This window comes from Aquila chrysaetos, chromosome 2 (genome assembly GCF_900496995.4).
Source record: "Aquila chrysaetos chrysaetos chromosome 2, bAquChr1.4, whole genome shotgun sequence".
NCBI classification, from domain to species: Eukaryota; Metazoa; Chordata; class Aves; order Accipitriformes; family Accipitridae; genus Aquila; species Aquila chrysaetos.
Genome location: NC_044005.1, coordinates 49,416,104 through 49,441,962, shown reverse-complemented (window position 1 = coordinate 49,441,962; position 25,859 = coordinate 49,416,104). Strand labels below are relative to the sequence as shown.

At 39.2% G+C, this 25,859-nt stretch overlaps 1 long non-coding RNA gene across 1 annotated transcript in view; it reads left to right on the top strand.

Annotated features, from left to right (window-relative positions):
• The window catches only part of LOC115337689, an 80,228-nt gene extending 58,862 nt beyond the window's left edge, over positions 1-21,366 (top strand). Inside the window, exons 2-3 of the long non-coding RNA XR_003922221.1 lie at positions 19,601-19,715; positions 21,063-21,366. This is a non-coding gene — a long non-coding RNA (uncharacterized LOC115337689). The remainder of the gene's footprint in view (positions 1-19,600; positions 19,716-21,062) is intronic.
• Positions 21,367-25,859: the final 4,493 nt, after the last annotated feature.

The window sequence follows — 25,859 nt, the reverse complement described above, 5'->3', positions numbered from 1 at the left end:
AAAGGAGTGTAAAAACCAGGAGCTGAAATCTCCTACAGGTGCCTGGGATATGCCTTTTCCTTGCTCAGTTGTGGTGGATGTGGGGAAGGGTCACACTGCATCTTAGTAAGCAGCTCGGCTCCTCTTGCCTGGTGGTCCTAGAGGGTAATCCAGAAGAGATGCAGCTTGAGCCCTGCCCTTTGGCTGAACAAGGCAAGCAACACGCGAATGTGGTCAAGTCCTGCCGCTTAGCTGGGGCACAGGCCTCTGGCCAAACCTCCCAACTTAATCCACGCATGGATTGGAGCTGCGGGGAGCATTTGGGCTGCCACAGCTGAGAGGCAGAGGCAGATGGTGGCTGCTCACAGGAGCTCCTCGCTTGTCGCAGGAGCTCCTCGCTTGTTATTCTTCATCCCTCCAGAGGTTTTCTCTAACTCGTTTGATGAAGTAGAGCAGAGCGAAGCACCTCTCCCAAGACATGTATAGGTCTCAGCTGGCACCACCCCTGTTAGTACCAATGTCTAGGAGAGCACAAGATGAGATCTTTTCGTCGTCCTGATTCCTGGAAAGAAGCAGATGAGCTACCATCTCCTACATCACAAAAAAGAGGAATACTCTTACTACAGTGCTTTTTTAGTCTTGGCAGAAAAGTTTGTGACTGAATCCATTCTTTCTCAACTGAGATCAATTCCCATTATCTTCTGAGGATGGGAAATGATGAGAGCAGATGCATTTGTGCAGTTCAGTCCCATTCACAGCTGGAAGCAAATGCTGTTATTTGCCATGTCCTAGCTGAGCTGGGAGACAATTTTTTCCAGTGTTCCTTCTCTGCTCCTTGGAGGCTACAGAGGTGGTTAACAGAAACAGCATATTAAACAAGCGCAGTTTTGTTTGTTTGTCTGTTTGTTTGTTTGTTTTTCTCAGTTGCTATTCTACTCTCATTAGGAGCAGGGAGGGCGGGGAGAGGGAGTGGGGGGAGTTGTGGTCTGGACCGTCAAGCCCAGGATAGCAGGCGAGCAGTTGGGAATAACATGAGCACTCCATTGTGGTAGATATGTAGATAGTTACATACATGGATAGATACAGAGATAGATACATGTAGGCAGATAGCTATTTAACTACCTTGTTAGATGGATGGGTGAATGGATGGGTGCATGGATGGATAGACAGACGGAGGAAGGCACTTAGAATGAATGATGGTATCACAAACTATACATTTTCTGGTAATGATGTATGCATAATATATCTATTTTCAAGTGTTTTTTGTTTGGTTTGGTTTGGGTTTTTTGTTTGTTTGTTTTGTTTTGTCAGAGAACTCTGGCTACGGGAATGGAAGCTACTAATTTTCTCTGGTATTGAAAGGAGTTGTCCTGACAGAGTATTTGATCCAACATCAAGGTCTAGAGGGATCTGTAACATTCATCTTAAGTTTTAGAATAATTCGTCACTGAGAGAATGAAGAGCATCATTTCCTTATTACTCTCTCACCAACTGTATCTATCTCACCACAGTGGACAGCAATTCCATTTTCAGTCCTGTGTAATAATATCAGTGACCTCTGAAGCACATATCTGTGGATGGGTTCTTGTATGTGGATGAATTCTTGTTCATAAGAAAGGCAGAACTCCCACCAATTTCCATAAATCAGTTATGTTACTTATAGAAGCACAAGTCAATCTGTAAGCTCAAACCAACCAGTTTCGGTTTTTCAGTAGGTCTTCCTAGATTCCTCATTTTTCATGTGCTTTTTGTGAGGTTGCGTAAGATTTATGCACATATGGTTGTACCAGAGGTATGATTCTTAACTAGCACAGATAGAACAGTTGAACATATCTTTACCAGTTTTGCCAATATCATTATCTTTCTTTTTCCTCTGGTTCAGAGTTGCTTTACAGTTCTGTTATAAAGATTAGGCTTACTTATATTCTCTTTGACTAATAAAGGAGCTTGATAGAGGTTCAAACAAGAATTCAATGCTGCTGAACTTCATGAATGTTTTGCTTGTGTCAGGGCTATATGGTTGCAATCATAGCATAATTTTCAAGGAGAAAATACAACATGGTGTGAATCAGTGTAGTTCTGTGTAAATTCCAAACCATGGGTAGAAATGGGCTAAGATGGAGCAGATTTCTGGAGAATAAATCTTCTTTCAATTGTCCCTGGGTGTGGGATATGTATGTGCTTTCATCAGCCTAGACTGTAGAGCATCTAAACACCAATTTAAGAAATTAAAGTTTTCAGTATGTTCCTAGAAAGAGCATTCCTTTCCTTTTACAGAGTACTTCAAAAAGAGTATCTGCTGAAAGCCTTACTTCACTAATATATTGCTGGTTATGTACAGGAAAGGTTATTGCAGAAAGATCTGTCTTACCAAGGTCTGCAAGGTCCCAAGTGGATGAGACTTTTCCTACTAATGTCAAGGAGTGCATAGTCAAATCCCAAGCAGGTCAAACCCCATGATAATTTCCCAGGGAGTCTACATCTGCATTTATATTTTTAGAGGATTACCTCGATATCAACAGCACCTAGCTCCATTATATTCATCAGCATAGTCTCTGCTGACCACTCTATTCCCAAAATAATGTAGGAGAGGTAAACCCTCACACCAAAGCTCTTAATGGATTTCAGTAACAGTGATAATATTTTGAATTAGAATGAAAGCTTTTTATCTTTTTTAAAGAAAACATTTTACAAGAAAATGTCTCGTAAATATTGATCTAAATCCATCATTAGGATAACTCTGTTGAAGTTGGTGAAGTTATACTCTGAATGAATTTGACTTCAGTGTTTGGAAAAATGTTTCCTTTAATTTTACTGCTAAACCGGATTTAGCAATGATCTACATGCTTGCAACACACATAATTTTTCCAAGGGATTCTAAGAGCTATTCATTTTCAGCCCTAAGGGGTCTTCAACATGTTAACATAATTGCCACTGCAAGCATGTGTCCAGTTAATTTAAATCACATTGAAGTGCATTATTTTTTCTTCAGGTCTCACTGAAATCATGTTGCAAGGTTTTAGATTGTGCCAATGTTACTCCTATCAGTTGGTCTTTCTGATGGGTATCTGGGCACATTCCCTGCTTCCGAACTTGAAAGCAGCATCTAGTCTCATCATTTGACATGCAATAAGATTACTGCCTTTTTATAATTTCATCTGAATCACAAAAAAAAGAATCTAAAATTTTAGGAGGATGGCTTGTAGGCCAACCCAAGATATATTTAAAATATTTATATCAAAGAAAGAAGCTATGGTAAATACTAGTCATTTTACATGACATAGTATGTAGAGGCAAAAATAATACTTGCATGTAAGCCTCAGGTACAAAATTAAGACGAAGGAATAAAAAATCATTAAATGTGCTTGCATGCCCTTCAAGCAAATATCTGTAAGATGACAGTTAGCGTAATATATCCATTTGACAGGGACATAGAAAACCAGACCACTTTTTCTGCAGTCCCCAAACTGGCTGTCAGTCAAATCCATGAAATAAATGAACAGATTTTCAACCAGCCACTATGTACACACACACACAAACACATGGAGACAGACAGTATTATTCCCTTTCACAGGAGATGTCTGGTCCTTTCTTTGTGGATGTAATAACAACTCGAAGAAATTGTGTAAAACTGTGAAACAAAAGCTTTATGCTGGTAGAAGAAGCTTACTGTGTATTACTGGAGCTTCTGCTAGCCATGATTTTGGTGCCAGGAACGAGTAAAGGTCAAGGCTTTCAGCCTCCTGGTACTTCTGCCCTTCAAAGCTATCACAGGAGGAGAGGTCGTGGTCACAGCACCTGCCATGGTCTTCCTGGCACAGACATGCAGCTCACCCCTGGGGCATCCTCCAGATGCAGCAATGACCAATGCAGGACAGTATTCAGCGACCTCAAACACCAGACTCCTTATTTTGTGAACTCACGTGAATGAGAAGGAAAAACAAATCCTGGTGTTTCAGATTGTCTCTGAGGACTTGTCCTGTGGCTAAAACTTGTGCCTGGAGGTCAAGGTGCCTTTGTGGGTCAATTCTAGTCCACATTTGACTCTCTACAATTTAGCAAAAAATACTTTTTCATTTTCCAACCTCTGTGTTGGAACTTCTCACTTGTATCAGAGGGATGCAATTGTAAAAATGAATTAATGCTTACAATTTTGAAAACCTTAAATGAACAATGCTGGAATTAGAAACTAATATAAAAAGCAAAGGAGCTAATTATGAGTTACAGTGTCACAAATCCGGATTTAGGATCCTGCCGACTATGCCAATTTTTCGTGAATGGGCGATTTAGACTGCTTAAAGAACCACTGTCAAAGGTATCAGCAAAAGTGGTTTTATTGCAATATGATGTTGTAAAAGTGCAACTTAACAAAGCTCAATGGCAAGGTTCACTCTATTCCTGTACTGCACAAAGGATGTAACAACAATTCAAAACCACCAAGACAGAATCAAAGTTACCAAGACAGAATCAAAGTTGCCAAGATAAAAACTTAGTGTACTATAATACAAGGTTATGTGCGATATCGGTCACTTACCAAAGGCCTGCAGTCTGTAAGAAGTCTCTCTGCCTTGAGGAGCACCCCTGAAAGGCGTCCCAGCTCAAGGGGATCACTGCCATGCTGCCAGTTGCTTGGTAGGGAGAGCCCAAAGAAGGCTCACTTAGGCTGTCACATTTATGGAATAAAGTGGTTGGCTTGTAGTCAAATTACGCGCAGTGGAAAAGGTATGTATGAGACTCCTTGTACCCACAACTTACTTTGTTCATTGATAAATGAGTCTTGGAAAAGCTACCTGCTATTCATGTGTTAATCACATGATGGGTGTTCCAAGCTCATATGCATCAATGCTCACTGTCACCCAGTTGCTTTGTGGGTTTTCAGAGAACAGATTGGAACTAGAGAAGTTCTCAGCCCCGATATGGCTTAGGCCTTTACCTCCTTTGGAAGCTGTACCAAACTACTGCTAGTTTGGTTAAGGAGTTGAGTGTATCCATCACACCTTCAGATGATCTGATTTGCAAGGGAACCTCCTTAAAAGCAAAGAGACCCAACCAGGGTACAACACTTGTGAATAAGCTGTGCTACAAATTATCAATTTATTTGCAAAAATTTTTATAAACCCTTGTGACTTTGTTCTAAGAAAGCCTCTTAAAACTACCCCAAGAACATTATCTGGAACAAAGCTTTTATTTATTTTGCAGTATAACCAGCCAGATGGAAACTTTATTTGTTTCTTTTCTGTTTATTCCTGTTCTCTTTAAATCTTTTGGGGCCCATCATCTCTGTCCTTTCAGCAAATCTCTGTCTGAGAAGTGCTATTCTTTTTTGAAATATGCAGCCCAAGGCTTTGATATAGTGAGTTATAGAAAGGCTCAGGTTTGACGGTCCTGTTAGGCATTTAGCCCCTAAACTAACCACGTCAAGTGGAAAATTCTCAGAGCTTCCTCAGGAAACATGCAAGACATAAGCTGAGGGCCTTCAATTTCTTTCTCAATACACGGGTATTTGAAACTGAATTTAAGCATGATCATTCATAAGACTCTTTCCTCCCATACCTTCTAATCATCTATATGGAGATAATTACCTGCCTGCCTGAGTGCCCTGTTATCATTACTGTTGTTGCCTTAGCTGTATCATTTGAAAGACAACCTGCTATTGTCTGGTAATTATAAACGTTGAACCCACAAAGTGCTGCAGTAGTTGTATATACTTGGTTTTCATGCTGTTATATGTACAATGTCCTATTATTTCAAAAAAGATAAGAAGAGATCAAATAGCTATTTCCTCTAACCCACCCCTTATCCCTGGGGCATTTGAAGAGTTATTGGATTTTGAGGAGCAGGATGATCAGCCTTTATATCACCTTTTGACAATATACTGAGAAAGAATAACCTTTTTATCATCTGCAATCAACAAATCCTTCCCATTAGTGTGGCCATGGAAAGATTGCTAAATGGGTTGTCATTGGAGATGTTCGAAATTCCACACACAACATTTTCTGTGTGTTTTCTCGGCTATATCATTTGAGGAAACAAATGGCTCACGTAGCATGTTTTACAAGGAATGATGATCTAACACTGTGGAGTTTGTAGACACCTTTCAAATCTTGTTTTAAATGTCAGGCCAGATAGTAGCTTTTCATAGGAAAGAACACAATATTGGTTTCCTTATCCACTTTTTCCATTTTCTCTAAAATGTGTTTTGAAAAACAGTAAGAAAGAAGCTGACCTTCATATATACAAGTTTATATCTTATTGTATCAATGTTAGTGGATGTTAGGTTCCTCATTGCATTCTGGAAGGTGGGGTGGCAAAATAGTCTTTGGATATGATCTTAACTTGTTAGAGGTCCTTCAAAATATATAGGACAAATGGTTTTTCAGGAATTAATGTTCTCTGCCTATTCTTGGCAGACAATGTGTAGGCTCACAGTGTCCCAGAGAAAAATAACTGTGAACGTTAGCATAGGCAATAGAGCAGAGTGGAGAGTGAAAACACTATCACTAAAAACTAATTCTGCTATGAAATAAGTTAATGCTTTCTAGATAATGGAAACAACCAACCAAGCCTCCCCCTAAAACATTTCTGAAAACAGGTCAAAATTTTAAAACAGCACTGAAGTCAATAATATTTGCTGCAGGGTCTCTGGTTAAACTTTTCTCAGGTTCGAAGACCAGATATACTATATAATGCTTGGAAATTAATCATGCAGACCTAAAAATGCTGAACACCTGTGCAGATCCATGTTTTGGGATATTGTGAGTGGTCACTGTTAGCAGAACCTTAGCACTGAATACTTGAAGATCTTGACATATCCAACTCCAACAGAGTTAGGCACTTAAAAAAAATCTCTTTGTCTAGTTAATTGAAAATGTACTGTTCTATTTTTTAAATCTGCCCTGTGGTAATCCTAATGAAAATTTGTGATTGAGAGAAAGAGCTGGCCCAAGCATGGCTTTGGGATTAAAAAAAATTCACTGTGAGTCCAGACTGAGGTACACCAGCAGAACTGCTTGGGATACGTAAAGAACAGAAGAGCAAAGCTTATTCGCCTTTGTGCTTTTAGGTACATTTTCATCAGTAGTACGTTCACTAACCTATATGTATATGACATATACATGTCTTAAAAATCCATACATTTTCTCTTTTCTCATTCAAGAACTGAAATTAGTCAAAGAACTCCCATCCAAGACTCAAACTAATCATTGCCTGTTAAAAAAAGAGAATGATTTACACGGTACTACAGCCTTATAGAAAGTCTTAGTTCAGGCAGCCGCACTAGGAGGCAGAATCACAAGAGGGGGACCTTGTCCTTTGCTACTGGGTAAGGCTGGGTTATTGATTCACTCCATATATTCCTAATAAAACACTCTCTACTCTTCACATGCTGAAGTAAATAACACAGTAACATTTGACTCCCCCCACCCCCCCCGAGATGAAAACTCATTACGTCCTATTGCAGCTATTTCATTCTGAAGGAATTGAGAAAAGCCTGAACAATCCAGACTTTTTCCAAGCGTGATTCTTACTGCTTTTTGCACAGATGCGGTTTACCTTTTACTAGCAAAATAAATAAATAAAGCTACACACTGTAAAATACTTAGAGAAAATACTCCCTGAAGGGGAAAACTGTGTATGCAAGTTGGTTGCTTAGATGAGGCTTGCAAATTGCCTCTGTTGGAATGGGAGTTGCCTCTGTGTCAGCTTCAGAAGCCAATATAGTAATAACACTTTGTGCTTGCACAAAAGAGTACCTTTCATTAGGCAGTCTTCAGAGCCTGAGAAACCTCGTGTAACAAAATCTCCCACCAGCCTTGTGAGGTACGTAAGTAGCAATATTAAATACATTTTTAGTACTAATTGGAACTCCATGTTTTTGTTCCTGTAATTTGTGATTTTTCTCTTCATCCCACATTGGAAAGAGAAGTCAACATTTTAAAATTGTCTGCAAGAAAGTTTACAAGAAAAAGTTGTTCCGGAAATGTTGAGAAGACCTTCCTGACACATTTAATTGGCTGCTTTTAGTTTTTTCTGTCTTTACACAATACAATTAGATAAAGTATGAACAATCAAAGCAACTGAATTAAAATACTTCCTTTTTTTCTTTTTTGAAAAAAGATAGTGTTCTTATGAGATTGAAACAAAATATATAGCCCTTATAAAAAAATTTCCTCCCTCCAAATCTACAGATGTAAAAAGTTCTGATAAAACATTTAAATTCCAGATTGCCATGTATGTATACCTACATCTATATAATCTATATCTACACCTATACCTATACCTATACCTATATAGTCTATATCTGTATGGCAATATATGTATTTGGCATGCACTTTTCAAGAGGATGACCTTTGTGCTATGGGCAACCATCTGCCCACAGCACTGCAGTCTTAGTAACATGGAACCCGCTGGCAACTCTACACTGACTTTGTTGGGTTTAGGTTATGTCATTTGGGGAAAACAGGCTAACATTTAAATCCTTACCAAGCACATTTACCATACCCTTCTCCTACCCCTCTTCAACCCATCTTCTGGACCATACTGGGCCAGGGGTCCAAAGTAGGGGTTAAACACCAAAAGATAGAAGTATACTCCAACCCAGCAACATTTTCCCTTGCTCTGTGGTTTTTACCATAGGTTAAAACCTGAAGACTAATGAAAGTCATTCATATTTGTCACATCTCCTTCAGGGCAAAAGCTTCCTTTGAAGGATATTTCCTTTGCCTGTTGATCTCATTTAGTTTAGTCCTGTGTATTTCTTTTTTTTATGTCCCACTTTTTCACCACTATTTGACTAATAGCCAGCCAGTGCCATGCCATTAGAGCTCCACTTGTTTGTTCATCTGGCAAGTGTGATCCATAGATATTTAAGTGTACAGTATGAGGAAAGAGAACAGTTATCACATGTTCCCTGGGAAATGTTATATGGTTCTTTTTAAGGACAGCACTTACAAAACAGTGCTTGCTAGGTAACTGTAGAAAGGTAATCAAACATTTTAATATTTCATTATTTTATACTTTTTAGCTATATTTCTCATATCAATTGGATTTTTATTGCTGGTACTCTGATTTTTTTCCAGCTGCCATTCATCTAATTCACAGCAGTGGCCACTCAAATTGCTGTAGTCAATATGAGAGCCAAACTACTTTACCTGTCGACATTCTGCTTTTGTCTTCATTCTAAATATCATTCAACCCTGAGAATATTGTCTCTGCAGGTGCAGAAGTGAGTAGGAATGCCAGCAGAAATTAAATGACATTTTATCACTTTTGAGATAGGATGTGATTTGTTTTTAAGAGGTGATTGAATTTTCTACACATATCCTATCAACCAGCATCTCTATTGCTTCTTGATCCAACTTCCCCTGAAGTCAATGATAATTTTTCAGAGACTTCATATGGAGCTGGATTAGGCTCAATATGACTGATAGAAAGACATTCATGAAATACAATAAATTTAACAATTAGGTTGGCAATCATATTGCCTCAGTAGATCTTAGATGCTTAAGGAAATAATAAGTACCTAAATAGATGAAAGTACTGATCCTTCTATTCTAGTACCCTGTTCCTGGCAATGAGCATTTTCAGGATTCTACCTGTTGATTAGGAGTATAGCTGTTTAATTCCTGACTCTTTCAAGTCTTTGCATATGTAACCCATGGAGAACAGAGGTTGAATGTTTCTGTTCTCACTATAACTTTTATAGTCACCATTTTTACTAAAGATCAAGAAAACAGCCAGAATCATCAGTCTAAGAGTAATTAAATGTGGTGAGGTGCACAGAGTGAGTAGATTGCATATAGAGAGGAACTGTCTTTCATTCACTTGTAAATTTTCTGCATTCTGGATATGCCTTTTCTCAGCCCTTGTCCTCTTCCATACAGAGTCAGTATTGTCACTTTACTCATGACATGTCAAGGCAGTTGCCAGGTGATGAATCACCAAACTTTTGTTTCAGTAGTGACAAGAGCTTTTAAAATCTCACTGCGTCTCTTAGCTGAAGGGCTAAGCCAATGCAGCCATAGCTTGTCAAGATCACACTGTAAAAAAATCATCCTCAGTGCATGTTTATTGATGCCTGTTTAAAAATAACTGGAGAGCAGTTGTTAATAAAACTCAGTACATGAATGCTTGCTGAAAGTAATCATACAAAGCATTCAAAAGAGTATTGTGTGAATTCATGTAGATGTTGAAACAAATATCCATTGAAAAATGGTTTTGGTATTATCTCAGCTCTTGCCTGAACTTCTGAGATGGCTTGTGAGCAAAAACATAGAAAGGAATAATCTAAAATACGTTTACTGGTAACCAACACACCTTTGAAAGGCTACTTTTAAGTGAAGTAGAAATATATGCAGAAGTAGAAATACAGTTCTGATAGTGTCGTGTTTTTAATGGTCTACTCATAAAAATGTAGTGGTGCTGGTGAAATGTGCTGCATGACTTTCTGCTATTTTTTTAAAGTGGAGGGTTTCTTTCTGCTATTTTTTTTAAAGTGGAGGGTTTCTTACTCCTCTGATCATTCCATTTATTTCAATGGGAATAGGAAGTTGCTTGAAGAGTAAACATTATTCAGCATGAATAAAGTTGGCAGGTTATATTTTGTTTTAGGACGGGGAAGACCATCTGTCAGGTAATCAGAACCTTTCAATCCACAGTATGATTCACTCCAACTCTTGCACAACTCTGAGTACCTTTAAAGCTTAGATGTTTCACCGCACATGGCACAAATCCATGGGCAAAACTCAAGAGAGCAGAAAGCCTGCAGAAAAAAGCCCCAAATGACAAACTACTTATTTTGAAATTAGATGCTCAGCTTCTAGGAAATAGTTGACCAGATAAAAAGTAGATTTATGGAAAAGCAAGGAGGTGACTCACTGATGGTCATTGTTAAGAAAAAAGATAACAGTTTTGCATATTAGTTGTAAAATATTTATATGAAATTTCAAGTCACCTACTCAATTAACTGGTAGCTGAATTCATTACAAATATTAACTTATTGTCCAAAGGACTCAAGTAATCAATAATTTACATGAAAATCTTGTTTGGTGGAACTAGAGTTTTTTACCAACAGCTATTTTGAATAATATCCTTGCAAATAACTCTGATAAATATTTACCTTGCCTGATGAGGATGCTTGATGTCACAAAGCCATCACTTTATACAGGGCCCAGAATTACTGGATTTGGGAAATTCCAGGTTTGGATTTTTTTTTTTTGTCTGAACATGAACAGCACCAAAAGCTTAAAATTTCCAGTGTTAAAATATATTAAAAACCCCATACTTTTTATCAAGCAAATCATTCACTTAAACAGAATTGGATTATAACTGAGTTCTCAGTTACATAAAGCTGTCTCAAAACAATACAAAACCCAAATAGCTCTATTTCAAAAAGATTGCAGTTGAGACATTCCTTTGACATAAAAAATAATTTCCAAATTTTTTAGACAGAGAGTTTAATTTAAAACATCACATTAGTGTGCAACATTCTTAGGTTCAACAAATTTCATATTCTTGGAGAATAACATTCCACTGATTTTCTTTTTAAACCAGCTGCACACTTCAGCTTTAGTCTTGGGCATATTAATCCATAAAAAGGTACAGCATGGTGGTAAAACAAGTTTTATGTCATCCGTAGAGGAAAAAAAAAGAGGGAATACAGACACCTAAAGTAATAAAAACCCTTAGTCAGTCTTACAGAGAAAAGTAGAGGGCAAAATCCCCAGCAGATGTTAAAATCAGTGTGGCTAACCTCAATCCAATTAGTCTATGCTGATTTACACTAGCTGAGGTTCAGGAGGTGAATGCCTGAGGTACAGACGTGAACTACATAAGCTACTCCAACATTTGAGGACACTTCTGTCTTCAAGTCAGTAATGTGTTACTTAGGCACCTTGATTATATTCATATTTGTCTCTTGCCATTTACATGAGTTAGGTTGTCACGATTAGTTTCTGGAGTTTTTTACATTAGTTTGTTTTATCCCAATGTATGCGTATCTACTGTGACTTTTTAGTGCCTTTCTAGATTTAACTAGCGTCGGAAATGTGTCTTCTTCAAATCTGTGCCGCATATTCCAAAGGTCATAGCTAAACTGAAGCGTTCAGATTTATGCATTATAATTCTTCTGCTTTTGCACTTACTGCACTGAATCCTTGTGAAATATTGTATTGATTTTTATAATTCTAATGTGGCTATTTTCAGAATCTTTCCAGTGTCTCTTACCTTAACTGACCAGTTAAATGACTGAGTTAGACACATCTTTCTTTTAGTTTATCCAATCAAAATATGCTTCTGCATTTAGCATGTTTTAAAATGGCTTTCTGTGCTTTGATTTCTAACCTATGGAATACCCTTTCAAGGGCAAGTGAGCCTGAAAACCTCATCGCTACTTGCACGTTTCAAGGCCTTTCTGGTCGCAGTGCTGTCTTTTGTTACTGAACCGTTGCCGTTGGCTTAGCCCTATCAAATAGATTGAAATTTACTTTGTGTAGCTTGCTGTCTATAAACTTACCTATATAAAAATAGGAAGGGGGATACTCACTGTTATTGTATGAGTACCTACTATGATATGAGGCTGTCTGGAAATCACAGGGAAACCTTTTGAATCTATTTTAAAGAGCAGGTACTATATCAAATATAAACAGCTGCTGCAATTACATAAGGTGGAATTCAGTTTGCAAGAGCTGTTGAGCTTTGGAGCACAAGCCAATTACCAGCAGGAGTCAGAAATTGTTCCACCTGGAAAAATTATCTGAACTATATGGGAGGTAACAGGGATTTCCATCCTGAAACATTTTATATTCTCTCAGTTTTGAGGGAAACAGTTTCTTACCTAGCAATTGCAATCATTCCAAGGCACTTATCTAGCCAGGGCTATACAGCTATGGACTGCATCCCACAGTCATTGAAAAAATAATCAACCAGTGGTGCTATTACACATCCCACAAAAACTTGGAATAAATTCTACCATGTGAAGAGAGCTCAGGGGTTATCTCCCTTTGGCTCCGTGGTTTCCAATTAAGCAACTTCTCTTTGCATGTAGTGGTGGTACTGGCCTTTTTTCTTAGATCCAAGCTGTGGTCTTAAATTCAGCCTTGGCTTTATTTCTTGTGTTCCTACAGCAAAGCATGGGTGCTTTTTAACATTATTTTTCCCCTGCACTGAAAGAGACCAAACACCAACTCACAGCATGGCAGAGCTGAGCCAGAGTCTAGGTGTGTGCAGAGGCCCGGACCTTCTTCTCCCAATTCCTGTCCTCCACGGTACTCAACAAGATGCATCGGTGTTATTTCTTCACAAGACAAAGATTCTGTACGCATTAGTACTGTATGGGGGCAACATGTCCAGGAAGAAAAGGGTCCATTTGCATCACAAGCCCCCCGGCTATTAGTGGAAACTCACTTTTCTGGCAGGCCATGGAGGAGCACACCTGCCTTTTTCATCCCCTGTAGGGACGTCTTTGCCACAGCATTTATGTACATATATAGATAGCCTTGCCGAGACTTCTCTTCTTCCCTGGGCACTTCGTCAAGTCCGGCATCCAGCCGTACCTCCTGCACAACAGCTGCAGAGTTCCTGTGGTTTTGCTGTGGCAGCCTAACCTGCAAGGCTTAATCTGACAATCCTGCGGCATGGCTTCTTCTGTAACTGCCCTATGGAGCCTAATATCAATGGTAGTAATACATTACTTGCTGTTTGAAAAATGCAGGTGGTGGCAGTCACCACAGGGTAATTGAAAACAAAGTACATCAAATACTGGCAGAGCTCAGAAGAATCAGTTTAAGGAGGGCTGTAGAGCTGTACATGAGGATTGCACAATTCAACACTTTGGCTATTGTTATGGGTTTGTGTGGCACAGGTTTTTTTTTGGTAGCGGGGCAGGGTGCGCAGGGCCGGCTCCTGCTGGAAGCTGCTGGAAGCTCCCCCGGCCCCGAGCCGGACCCGCCGCTGGCCCAGGCCGAGCCCCTCAGCGACGGCGGCAGCGCCTCCGGGAGAGCGGAGTGAAGGGGGGAAACCTGCGGTGAGTGGGGATTGGGACGGGAGAGGAACCCCTCTGTGGGTACCGAGGTCGGGGAAGGAGGGGAGGAGGTGTGCCGGAGGAGGGGATGCCCCCTGTGCCGCGGTGAGGCGGCAGGCTGTCCCCCCCAGCCCACGGAGGGGAGCGGGGGAGCAGATGCCCACCTGCAGCCCGGGGAGAGAGGAGCCCACGCCGGAGCAGGGGGATGGATGGACCCCAAGATGGCCGCCGCTCCCTGGGGAAGCCCGCGCTGGAGCAGGCTGGCACTGAAGGACTGCAGCCCACGGAAAGGTCCCACGCCAGGAAGTTTGTGAGGAACTGCAGCCCGTGGGAGGGACTCACGCTGGAGAAGTCCGTGGAGGACTGTCTCCTGTGGGAGGGACCCCACGCTGGAGCAGGAGAAGAGTGAGGAGGAAGGAGCGGCAGAGACAACGTGTGATGAACTGACCCCAACCCCCATTCCCCGTCCCCCTGAGCTGCTGGATGGGAGGAGGGGGAGAGAACCGGGAGTGGGGCTGAGGCAGGAAGGTGGGAGGGCTGCGGGGAAGCTGTTCTCAGGTTGGGGTTTACTTCCCAATATCCTTGTTTTGATTGGATTGGTAGTCAATGAAATTAATTTTGTTTCTTCCCCAAGTTGAGCCTGTCTTTTACCTGTGCCCATAAGTGGGGAGTGATCCCTCCCTGCCCTTGTCTCGACACACGAGTTTTTCTTTATATTTTCTCCTCATCCCACTGTGGCTGGGGGAGGTGGGGGGGAATGAGCGAGCGGCTGCATGGTGCTTTGTTACTGACTGGGCTGAAACCACAACAGCTATAGAGATCTATTTCAGTGATTTTCAATTATTTCCTTTTCTTAGTGAATTTATGACTTTTGAAAGGCTCCATGCTGATGGCCACAGAGATGGAAATCCTTTATTCGTAAAACAAGTAGTGGTAGTACCAGCTTTCTAACACTAATATGCCTCAAATGCAACTCTGTCCTAAAGAAATTATTGCAACTTTTACCTTCTTTCATGACTTTGCTGGGAGATTAGTGGGCATGTTGATAAGAGCCAGATGAGTGTTTTCTTTTCATTAGGTGAATAGATATTCAATGTGGGTGAGATTTAGATCACATGCATTCATACAGTTGGCTACAACCATCATATGATGGAAATTTCTAGCCAATATGGACTTGAATGAAAAGTTAAACAGTAACTTACACCTGAAAGTGCTACCCTTTGTGTCTTGGGAAATCTCCTATAAGTGTTCCAAGACAGATGTGATGCTTGTGAGTCCAAGAAAGAGTTGAGCCCTGTACTAAAGGCACGGTTAGACTTAAGAACAGTAACAAAGATGAAAAAAGAGGAAATGTGACATCTCAAATACTGATTACATCTTTCTTAACATTTCCATTAACAAGACTTCCAGTGGGAAAAAAAGTATGTTTACAACAGGAAATCTGTAAAGAATTTGAAATTCACAGTTTGTGTGATCTTTACCTAGGTATTATGACAGCATCTATACATAATACATGGTATATGGTACATTCTGTAGAGAAAAAAAATTCAAATGCACACAGAGCAATGAATAGGACTTTAGATAGTGTGTGTATCTACCTATATGTATACCTATATATATACACATAGCTATAGTATGCTTAGTTCATCCAAGAAGTTACTATTCAAAACCTCCTCAGAGAAATTAGTTACCTCCCACTGTGATAAATTAATGTGGGTGCAGGGAGGTCATTCTACACCTGGTGGCACTAACAGCAGTGTTTCCTTTGTGTTTTTTTTTCTCTGAACTATCTGCCTGCATAAACACCCACAGTATAGCCAAATATCTAGGTCACCTTTAAATCTTTAAACAATGAGAATCCCTAAAGAGGAGCAGTTATCAAGCTTTGAAAGCAAAAATTGTTCTGTCCAATCTTGTCTAAGGAAGTGCCTGAAGTTTATAGCAGCAGACACTCCCTATCCTGCACTGTTTTCCAGGCAGTTAGGTTGATGCCATCCCTATTTGATTTTCAAGCAGACTCTAAACATGGTTCAGAGATTATTATGGTGGCCCAGAGGTCCTCAGCTTACAACTCTTAGGTTACATGCAGCTTTTCCAAGAGGTTCCCCGGAAGTTTCTAACTGAAGATTACAACACAATTATTTTGTTTTCTCCTGCAAGGTGACTTTTCAAGCTTAGGAAAATGAAATGAAATGAAATGAAAGGAAATGAAAGAGAGTTAGTCCCTTGTGAAGCTATATGAAATGTTTTGTTCTGTTGTGTTGTATAATACTCTCCATCCAAAAAAAACCCAACCTATATGGATGAAAGTTTTCCCACTGTAAAAAAAAAATCATGTGAAAACTTGTAAAAATATGTAACTTTAACTATCTGTGCAAATCATAATAGTAACTTTGGACCCATTGTTCACAGTAAAAATCAGCTACAGTCAACAATGGCACTGTTGACCTTGACCTGGAGTTCTGGTCATATTTAAATAGCGATCTTTCTAATTACATCTCCATACATATGGATTTCTGTTTTCCTCTGACTACAGACTGCAGTCCTACCTGTCCATTATTATGTGCTGATTCCATCCCTCCTTCTCCCCCGGATGGGATAACAAATGTGTAATTGGAAAATAATGACAGCAGTACTGTGAATAACCCCAACACAGGCTGAGAAGCCAAGTCAGATGTAGCTGACTACTTAATGAACATGCTACTGCATGCTACAAAACACGTGTGTGCGCGTGCACACACACACATAATGCAGAGTTTCCCACGTTAATTTCTTTTTCCCAAGGTGAGTCATCATGGGGCTAAGAGTCTCGTCTCCTCCTGGTCTGATCCTGGAGAGAGGAGCCATGACAACTTTCTACTGTGGCACTTTCCAGGTGCAGGACTTACCCCGTAGGGCTGTAGACAGCTGAGCGTAATTTAAGGAGCCCCAAGGCTTTTCTAAATTGCACTGGAGACTGAAGAACAACAAATATGATTTATAGCCACCTTGTTTTTCCCTCCTTTCCTCAGCCATGCCAAGCTTATACTGGCTTCAGTTTAAGCATCTAAATTAGTTCTTTTTATACTTTATTCACACAATTCATGATAGGCATAAATGGTGATGCCCTCATGAGGTCCTTTTGGCCTTGTAAATCTCCACAAGAAAGATAAAACTGTGTTATGTAAGTTTTATGATATTACCAATCCATTTCTCAAAAATGCAGCTGATTGTAACTGCATTCTTTGCAATGGATCTGCAGCAATGACAATCACACACTCTCTCTTTTGAATAACCAGGTTTTTAAATCATTAAAATCATTAAGGATTCTTACAGGCTTTGTAAAGAAAAAGGATCGCAGTAATAAGAATAATGTATAATATAGATTTCTTATATATCAGAAATAAGGTTTAATTAGCTGAAATCGTGTGACATGGTGCTAAATGGGGCATGTCACAAGTTACCCTACAAGAATTTAATGCAAGATCAACATTTATTGCATACAAACTGATGCTATTAAACTAGGTAGCTCTACCTAGTCTGTGATACTCCGAAATAACTCTATGGATACATCTATAGGATTGCTGTAAAGATAGAAAAGTGATATGTATTCTGTGAGTAAAAAAAAAGTGAGAATTAATGCTAAGCAATGAAGAATCTTAAGAATCTGCTAAATATCCTATTTTAGTCCAGTTTTTCATTCACTTTTCTTTCTCTGGTCTTGTGTTCTGAGCACTTACCGATGTAAATAGCTTTCTCGGTTATTACATTTGCCTGCTGCAGTCCATGGGTTAAGGCTCAGCTTAGAAGTGACTGGAAGAGGACCCATCTCTGCTCCCATTGAAACTGGCTGACTTCAGCAGGAATGGAACTGGTCGTGGTACAGCTGTAGGAGAACAGATACCCTCAACTTACTAGCATCAGCTGTAACATCCAGCGGGATAAAGCTCCACTGGCAAAAGTCCGTGGAATATCTGTGGGTTCTGGTGACTGCAGCCTACTTCATCACCTTGTTACCCAATTTAATAGCTATACTTTTTGCCTAAGAAGGAGAAGAATTTCCTTCTTTGTACTGAGGGAAACCAGTCTGCAAGTAAATTGCACTTTGAACCCAAACCAAATTTTCTGAAGACTTTTTCAGTGGTGAAGACTTAGCTTGGCAGGCGGTTGGGTTTATTTCCTTTCTAAATTCCTGCCTAGTCTAAATCATCCTGTAGCGAACATCATTTAAGCGATCATCTCAGTTGTGCCATCAGACATTAAAATAACCTTACCTAAAAGACCAAGGTAACATGAAATGCTAAATCTCTCACATCTCTAGTCATTAAGAAGAAACAATAAAGCCATAGGTTTGCAAAAGTCTTACTAAGAAATACAATGTCATTGTAGACTTTCAAGAAACAGAAATCCATGATGCATAGTAAGAAATCTGAGTGTTGGTCTCCCACCCACTTTGGTAGTGTGAAAGGGTTATAGAATTTCCCAAATGCTACAGATTTATTTTCTACAAATTGCTTGATGATGGAAGGATGTAGCTCATTCTATGCTGTACTTTCCAAGCACTCTGGCAAAGGCAAATGTCACAGAGAAATCAGTATGAGTGGTTCAGACTATTTGCTACCACAGAGTTGAGGAGGTCCCTTTGGGATAACTGCAATGCCCAGAATTGCCAGAAGAGCCCTGAAAGACATCTCTATGACAGAGACAATTAATGCACAACACAATCATTGGCCTCGTACAGTCAATGCTTCTCAGAAAACTATAAAATATACTCTGCTTAAAATTATATAAATCCATCCAAATAATGACTATTTCTACAGCAACCCTTTTCTTGCAATTTGTCTGAATGGTCTCTGAACCCGGTCATTGCCTCATCCATTTCAAGGACTTTTGGCCTTGTGAAATAATAGCATGTCACATTCAGGGACAGAATATCCTCTGAAAAGCAGCAGGTCTATTCATTCAGCTCTCAATCCATATTATTATACATTATTCATATATTTTCAGTGTGCTGAGAATACTTCCTGGTAAAGGCGTATTTGTTATCTCACCCCATTTAATGAAAGTCTAAATGTGTTGACTTCATGAGCTTTACTTCTTATTTATATCAGTGTCTTAGGCTCATAATTTACTCTCTGCTTGAGTTTAATCTTATTGTCCTAGCTGGAGACAACAGAAACAAGGAAAGAAGCGGTCTTAACACTGTTGTAACCAAATGAAGTCATTGACCTCTGTGAAAGCACATTTTCTGGCAAAGGACAGAAGATCTTAGTTCTTCAAACCGTGGACATCTCCTTCATTTTTTGTGCAGTGTTTTCATGGTCTCAGGACACAAGTTGTATGAGTCTGAACTTCATGAACTAAATTAAGGCTTAAATATGTGAAAAAGCCATTTGTGTGAAAAAAGTATGGAAGACTGTGAGAGAAAAAAAAGTATGAAGAATGTGCTCCAGAGTTTGAATAGTGCAACAAGAGGAGAACTCAATGAAACATGCAAGAGCAGTAGTATTGTTTGTGCTGAATAGTGGCAGCAGGACTTTATATGCCTTGTATTTTGGGATACTGGATAGAAAGAAGCCTGTGACCCCAATAGCTACTCTGTTTTTTTCTTTGCCTTTGTTCCAGATTTACCTTTTTATTGAGAGTCTATTTATGGAGACGGTCTGCAGCAGAGCTACGCTTTCATGCAAGAAGGTGGTATGTCATGCTGTGGTTTCTTTTTGGACCAAGATCTTCCCCTGTAAGGAGGAACATTGATAGTTCTTGCATGTCATAGATGGCAGGGAAAGGAACTGAGTGGATTACTCACTCTCCTGATGGAAAAGGGTGTTTTATTTTACCTATTCGGAAGCAAGAAATTATGGGAACCCAGGACATAAATATCCTTTGCCTTATTTCTGCCTCACTTTAAACAGACAAAGAAACTACACAAAATTCTTTTCAGTCATGTCTTCCGATTTATACCTTACAAACAGATTTGTGTTTGTTAAGGATTAGGATAAGTCATAAAGCCTTGAAAAGAGCCTCCAAAGAAGCAGAAGTAGGAACTTTGAAAGAAAGAAATTTAAAAGAACTACCATTCCATATAAGTGATACCATTTCAGCAATCCCAGACTGAGATGTACTGGGTGACACTGGCTTGGAGAAGTGGCTCCACTCTGTAACTAGATCTGCCCTAGGGCTGTAAGTCAGTGAAGCAATTCAAAGTCAGTGGATCTGCATGGATTTTATGATTCAATCTTAGTGTGAAATAACAGGGATACTCTTAAATGAATGCATGGAATGAAAGCTAAAAGCAAATTAACTAAAACTGACAGAAGAAATAAAAGATTAAAGATGGTGCTTGGCTGCCGAGGCTTCTTCTGGCAGTAGAAGAAAATAAAGTATATAGACTTTTGCTTTCTTCCTCAGCCCACAAAAGCCTTACAGCCAAAACATTACTCCTAATCTTAGTTTCTGTTTTGGTAAGTATGTTTCACTAACCTATTATATTACTGATTAATAATTAGTCAGTTGATTTTAGACGCTGTTTCAGGTTAATTACTTTCTTAAAAATAATGACAAAATTTAATCTAGTTGGAAGTCAATAATTATTTTTGGTATTTAAAATATACACAGCACAAGTAAGTGTGCTGAAAAAAGCCTGTCTTCATCATAGTTTAATTAAGCTGTTGAGAAGTAGCTAGTTGCTATAATCCCCGATTTTTATCTCTTTTAAAGAATATTCGTTATTTATTAAATTAACTGTTCTCCAGTTTTGAATTTGCTGATACTAACCTGGTAATTCCTTTCATTCCCTTATTAGGATTTTTTTTTACTGAAACATTAATGTATTAAAACATTCTCATGTAATTCTAATTCTCCAATCTAAAATCCCAGCTCTGTGCAAGATAACTGAAAAGGTCTCATCTATTTTGGTGGGATCAAGATTTCATTCTAGCATAGAAAATAACAAGCTTCGTAAATGAATGCATGAGTATTCATATTTGTGAAAAACTGCCTGTCTAACCTTTATGATTTTTAAGTGCAAACCTGTCTGAATGCACTGCATTGTTAATGGAAACTGGTGTCTTTTTTTTCTTTCTAGGTTCAGTATTAGCACACAGCATCGAGGATTCAAGGAAAACCTCCTGCACCAGCCATCAAAGGAGTTATGAGAGCAGTAGCTGTGTTATTAATTGAAAGGAGAAGGTGCCTATCTGCTTTTGTCTGGGCTCAGTGGTTTTCCTTTCTCAAAGAGTAAGGTATGTGCCAAAGGAGGGCCGTGGGCTTCCAGCGCCCAGACAAAGAGGAGACAGTGGAGAGGAACTGACAGGGAAGTTACAGACAGAAGTCTGTACAGAAGTCAAGCTGCTTCATTGCAGAAGATAGCTTAGCTGAGGGAAAGAATACCCTGAATGTAAGTCGTTTACCATGTTTATGCATTAATCTGAACGTGTTGTGCCTTTGAGGAATGGATAAACCACAGTAAGTTTTTGAGGGAGCTGCTTAGGCATCACTTTAGTCAACTTCTGTCATGTGTCCCCAGCTGGAGATATTTGCAGGATCTAACCTGGCTGGATCTGCTGAAGTAGTAGTAGCTGGTACCCATGTGACCAGCTGTGGTCTGAGAGAAGATTAATGACAGATTTCTATTTTGGTTAGAGGCTTGAGATCTGACAGCAGGAAGGGAAGAGGAAAGGGGTTGGACATGACCTCAAGTCAGCCACAGCTGTGCAGGGAACATAGACCCTTGCAGTGAGTTCCCTAAACAATACCCAAAAGCTTTTATACAAACAAACAAAAAAAAATCCCAGTTTTAGTAGACTATAAAATAGGTTAATTAACTTTTTAAATATAGAAAACTAAGATGGAATAGTAACAGAAAGGGGTTCTAAACCAACTTCTCCTCGTCCACTGTATCCTTGCAGGCAGACTGTTGTCTCAGCCAGCTCAGTGGCTTTCTGAAGTACAGCAAACTCTGCATGACCCCTCTGGACACCTTTTTGCAGTGCCTTGGGCCCAGCAATGTCACCAGTTCCTGTTCCTCTGAGCAATATCTTGGTTGCTTTCGGAGCTGCATGCTCTCTTCTCCTTGATGCCCTTCTTGTAGCCCTTCTTCCTTGTAACTCTAATGCCTAAAAATCTCTGCGTCTGTGCAATTCCTACCAAAGAACATTATCCCTCCTCCTCCAGAGTGTTATATATGATCTCTAACTCCCTTTTTAAGGAGCATAGTGCCTACACTAAAAAAAACAAAGAAAGGGTACAGTTTGTCATACGGCTGCTCTTGCTAAAATCCTCAAAAAGGAAAATGGTCCTTCTACTTCTGTTGCCATGACAATGACCATTTTTACAGAAAGCCACAGTGCGGTTAAGAAACATATTATCTAGCAGTTCGAACAAAGCATCAGCATCATAACAATGACCTTACTGAATTGAACTAACAGGCTGCCAAGCCCAATATCCCTTTTCTGACAGTGACTAGTACCAGATGCTTCAGAGGAAGATGACAAAACATATTTTTAAACAATTATGGCATAAACTGTCCATAGAGGATGTTTCTAACTGCTTTTAGTTAGAGATTAGTTCATGGCATAAGTCAAGGGTTTAAATTATTTTCTGATTACATAGCCTTCCTATGCAATGTAACTGCACATGTTCTCACTGGGCATATAAATGCTCAATTTTCTTTAACCATCTTCTAAAATCTTATTTCCAAAGTTGCCTGTGGCTATGAGTTAGAGTCAATAGTTTTACATTGTTTGAAAAGGTATTTATTTTTTTATCAGTTTCTTATACATCAACTACTTTTTTAATGAGAGCTCTTACATTATGAGGAAGAGCAAACAGAATCCACTACAGTCACTTTGTCGTTTGGCATGTCTCTACTTTATCTCACCTTACTTGCTTTTCTCACAAAACCAAACAGACTATACATTTTTACATTCACCTTGTCCATACGTTGGTCCCTGTCTGTATAAACTGACCATCTCCTCTAAGTGCAGCCATGTCTTTTTGGAATGAGATCGGAACATGATCTGAACTCTAGGCTAGGGTGTACTCATCGTCATGATAATGACATCACACCAGCTTCAGTATTTATTTCTAACTTATCTACATAAAACAAGACAAGAGAGGTGAGGGTGTGGAAAATATGCAAGGAGTGAAGAGGTAAAAAGTACAATGGTAAAAAGGAAATAAAATGCCAACAATTATAGCAGAACATTATGTTTTAAAAAATGGAGAAGAAAGTCCCTTAGTTGGCTCATCATAAGAGAATAGCACTAAAACAAACAAGAAAAATCCACTGACTACACACGTGCTCAGGAACCACTTAGATCACTCAGACAGTGGTTGGAGAGTGGCACAGATCTTCAAACAGACCTTGACAGTCAACTTGAGAAGTCATGTAGGAGTTTTGAGTTTTGGCCCTTTTTGGATCCTGCTAAACTAATGGTGTCTTTTGTGAGCAGCTGACCTACTTATTTAAAGGACTAAGTGTATTTGTTTCTTTTCTGAATTAAAGACTAGATCATTAAGGTAGTAGCAAGAACAGATTTGGGGGCACTTGAGGCGAAATAATGAAATACTTCTTGCCAGGGAGTTAGTTATCCCAAGTTTCAACTTGATAACAAGATAAGATGCAATAATAATGATTTTCCCCCCTTCTAATAGAAATTGCTGTCACAGTATTAATTATCCTCTTGTACATGAAACAACAGTGTTTGAAATAAAAAGGCTTTGAATCAAGAATATTACTCACAAGTCAGCTGTAATTCCATTTCACACAGAGAATAGTAAAATTTCAAGGAAAGCCTGAACTCAAGCTTTGGTGAATATAGGATGGTTAAAAACTAAGAAGTGAAAAGATGCTGTGGGCTTGATAGTTAGATCATGACATCAGCGGAATTTAATGTATTTACACAGCTGAGTTATGGAGCATTCACTTTTTTCAGTACTTTAAAGATGTACATTCTTGGCAAGTATGAATACATTAAATTATAAATCCAATAAAATACAATGCATATGATTAAGTTAAATGGACAAGCATACAACAAAACCACAAAATCTATTTTTTTTCAGGATTTTAAATAAGTCCATCTTTATTTTACTTATATTAACTTAAAACAAATATTTAATGAGCAAATTTCTGGGCAGCAGTGCATTCTGGAACAGACAAATATAAAATAAATATATCAGGAAATTTGTTGTAAGATGATTTACAGCTTGTAATTGTTAGTATTTACCCTAAAAAATTAAGCTTGGATAGGTAAGATGTGAAAGTAAACGTGACAGGTAAAGGCAAAAGAATATGATCAGTACTATGTCCATTTGAAAGAGTGCAAGTTTGTAAATAAGATATTAAACGCTTGGTCAATGACCAAGACCAAAGCGATGCATGAAAATAGACATATTCCATTGACATATTTCTTGAGTCCTAATTCCACATCTTAGCTGGGAAGAATATGCCCCTCCCACTCAGAGAGGGGATCTTGGGAAAGGGAAGAAAAATGGCATTTGAACCCCTTTTTCTGTTCATTCCATAAAGGTAATTATAAGCTCGTTCAAACCAAACTATCTCTGCCTGCTACTGTTTGCTATCCAAATTACTAGGGAGTAAAGTCCAGAGAAATGGGCAGGGTTCTATTTTCACCAAAAATGATATGTTACTAATATGTCTGCCAAACAGCCAAAATTATCTCTTCAGTTTGCTAAAGAATAATCTACAGAAAATGTCTAAGACACTTAGGTATTTAAAAAGAATCAAATTAAATGGGAGTGGAGGGTGAGGGGAGCAGATAATTTTCACAGGGGCTGGTTTAAAGGGGAAAAATGGACCTGCAAGTGATCTTGCTAAAATCTAATACATATTAGAGACCCAATCTCCAATCTCATTGCACAGTGCTTGTAAGGGGTAACATATTAGCAGAGCCATGGTGCAGCCTGCATTTAAAATGCTCCATAATTGAGTCTTTATTCATTTCTTTGTAGGATTACTTGTAATTACAGTGGGGCCCTTGGTCGTCTGATGGCAGCCTGCTACAGAGAGATTGAGCGTCCAATTGAATTAAGGCAAATATGCTCCAGTGAGGGAATTAGGAAGGAGAAATTGAACAGAAAATAGATGGAATATTGTTTTAATCAGGGGCATGACTTTTCTGTGGAGGTCACTGTACATAATTCAGATCTACTGATTAACAACATACAGACTGGGGTGAATACAATAAATTGATGTGGGTGGTGCAATAATTGCAGGGTCAGAACAGCATACACTGCCAGAGGGGTCTTTGCAGGGTAGAGGATCAAACAGGGGTTAAGTTTAGGATTTACACTGCGTGGCTTCATGTGATCTTGGTGTTATCTGTGGTAGCAAGAGCACGTCTGTGAACCCAAATAGGTGGCTAAAGCAAAAAGAGTTCCACAATAGAAATTCATCTTGAAAACAACATCAGAAGAACTTAAATTGTTTTGGTTTTGATAAATACAGTGAAACTTCAAATTAAGAATCCTCCTCCCTTTTGTACTTAGCCTATTAGGGCTAGGGCCACTGCACTCTATGATGATACACTCAGTTTCATCAGTGAGCAATGATTATTGCTCCTACTTGCATGGGAGACCTCCAAGACCACCCCAGGTCATTCTCGAGAAATGCTGTGGTCGATTAAGCACTGTAAGGGTCATTCTTCCTTCAGAATGAGCACTGACTTAAGATCCTAGCCTGGAACAGGCACTGATGCTGTTTTCAGCTGAGACATAAAGCCAGAATCCAAGAGGTACAAAAGCACTTGAATGAAGAGTGAAAGTGTTACTCTAAGCATCTCAATTAAATCTCATTTTTTCCATTAAATCTGCCCCCAAATTCTGCCTGCTTAGCCATTACAGTGTTTGTCAATACAGTCTG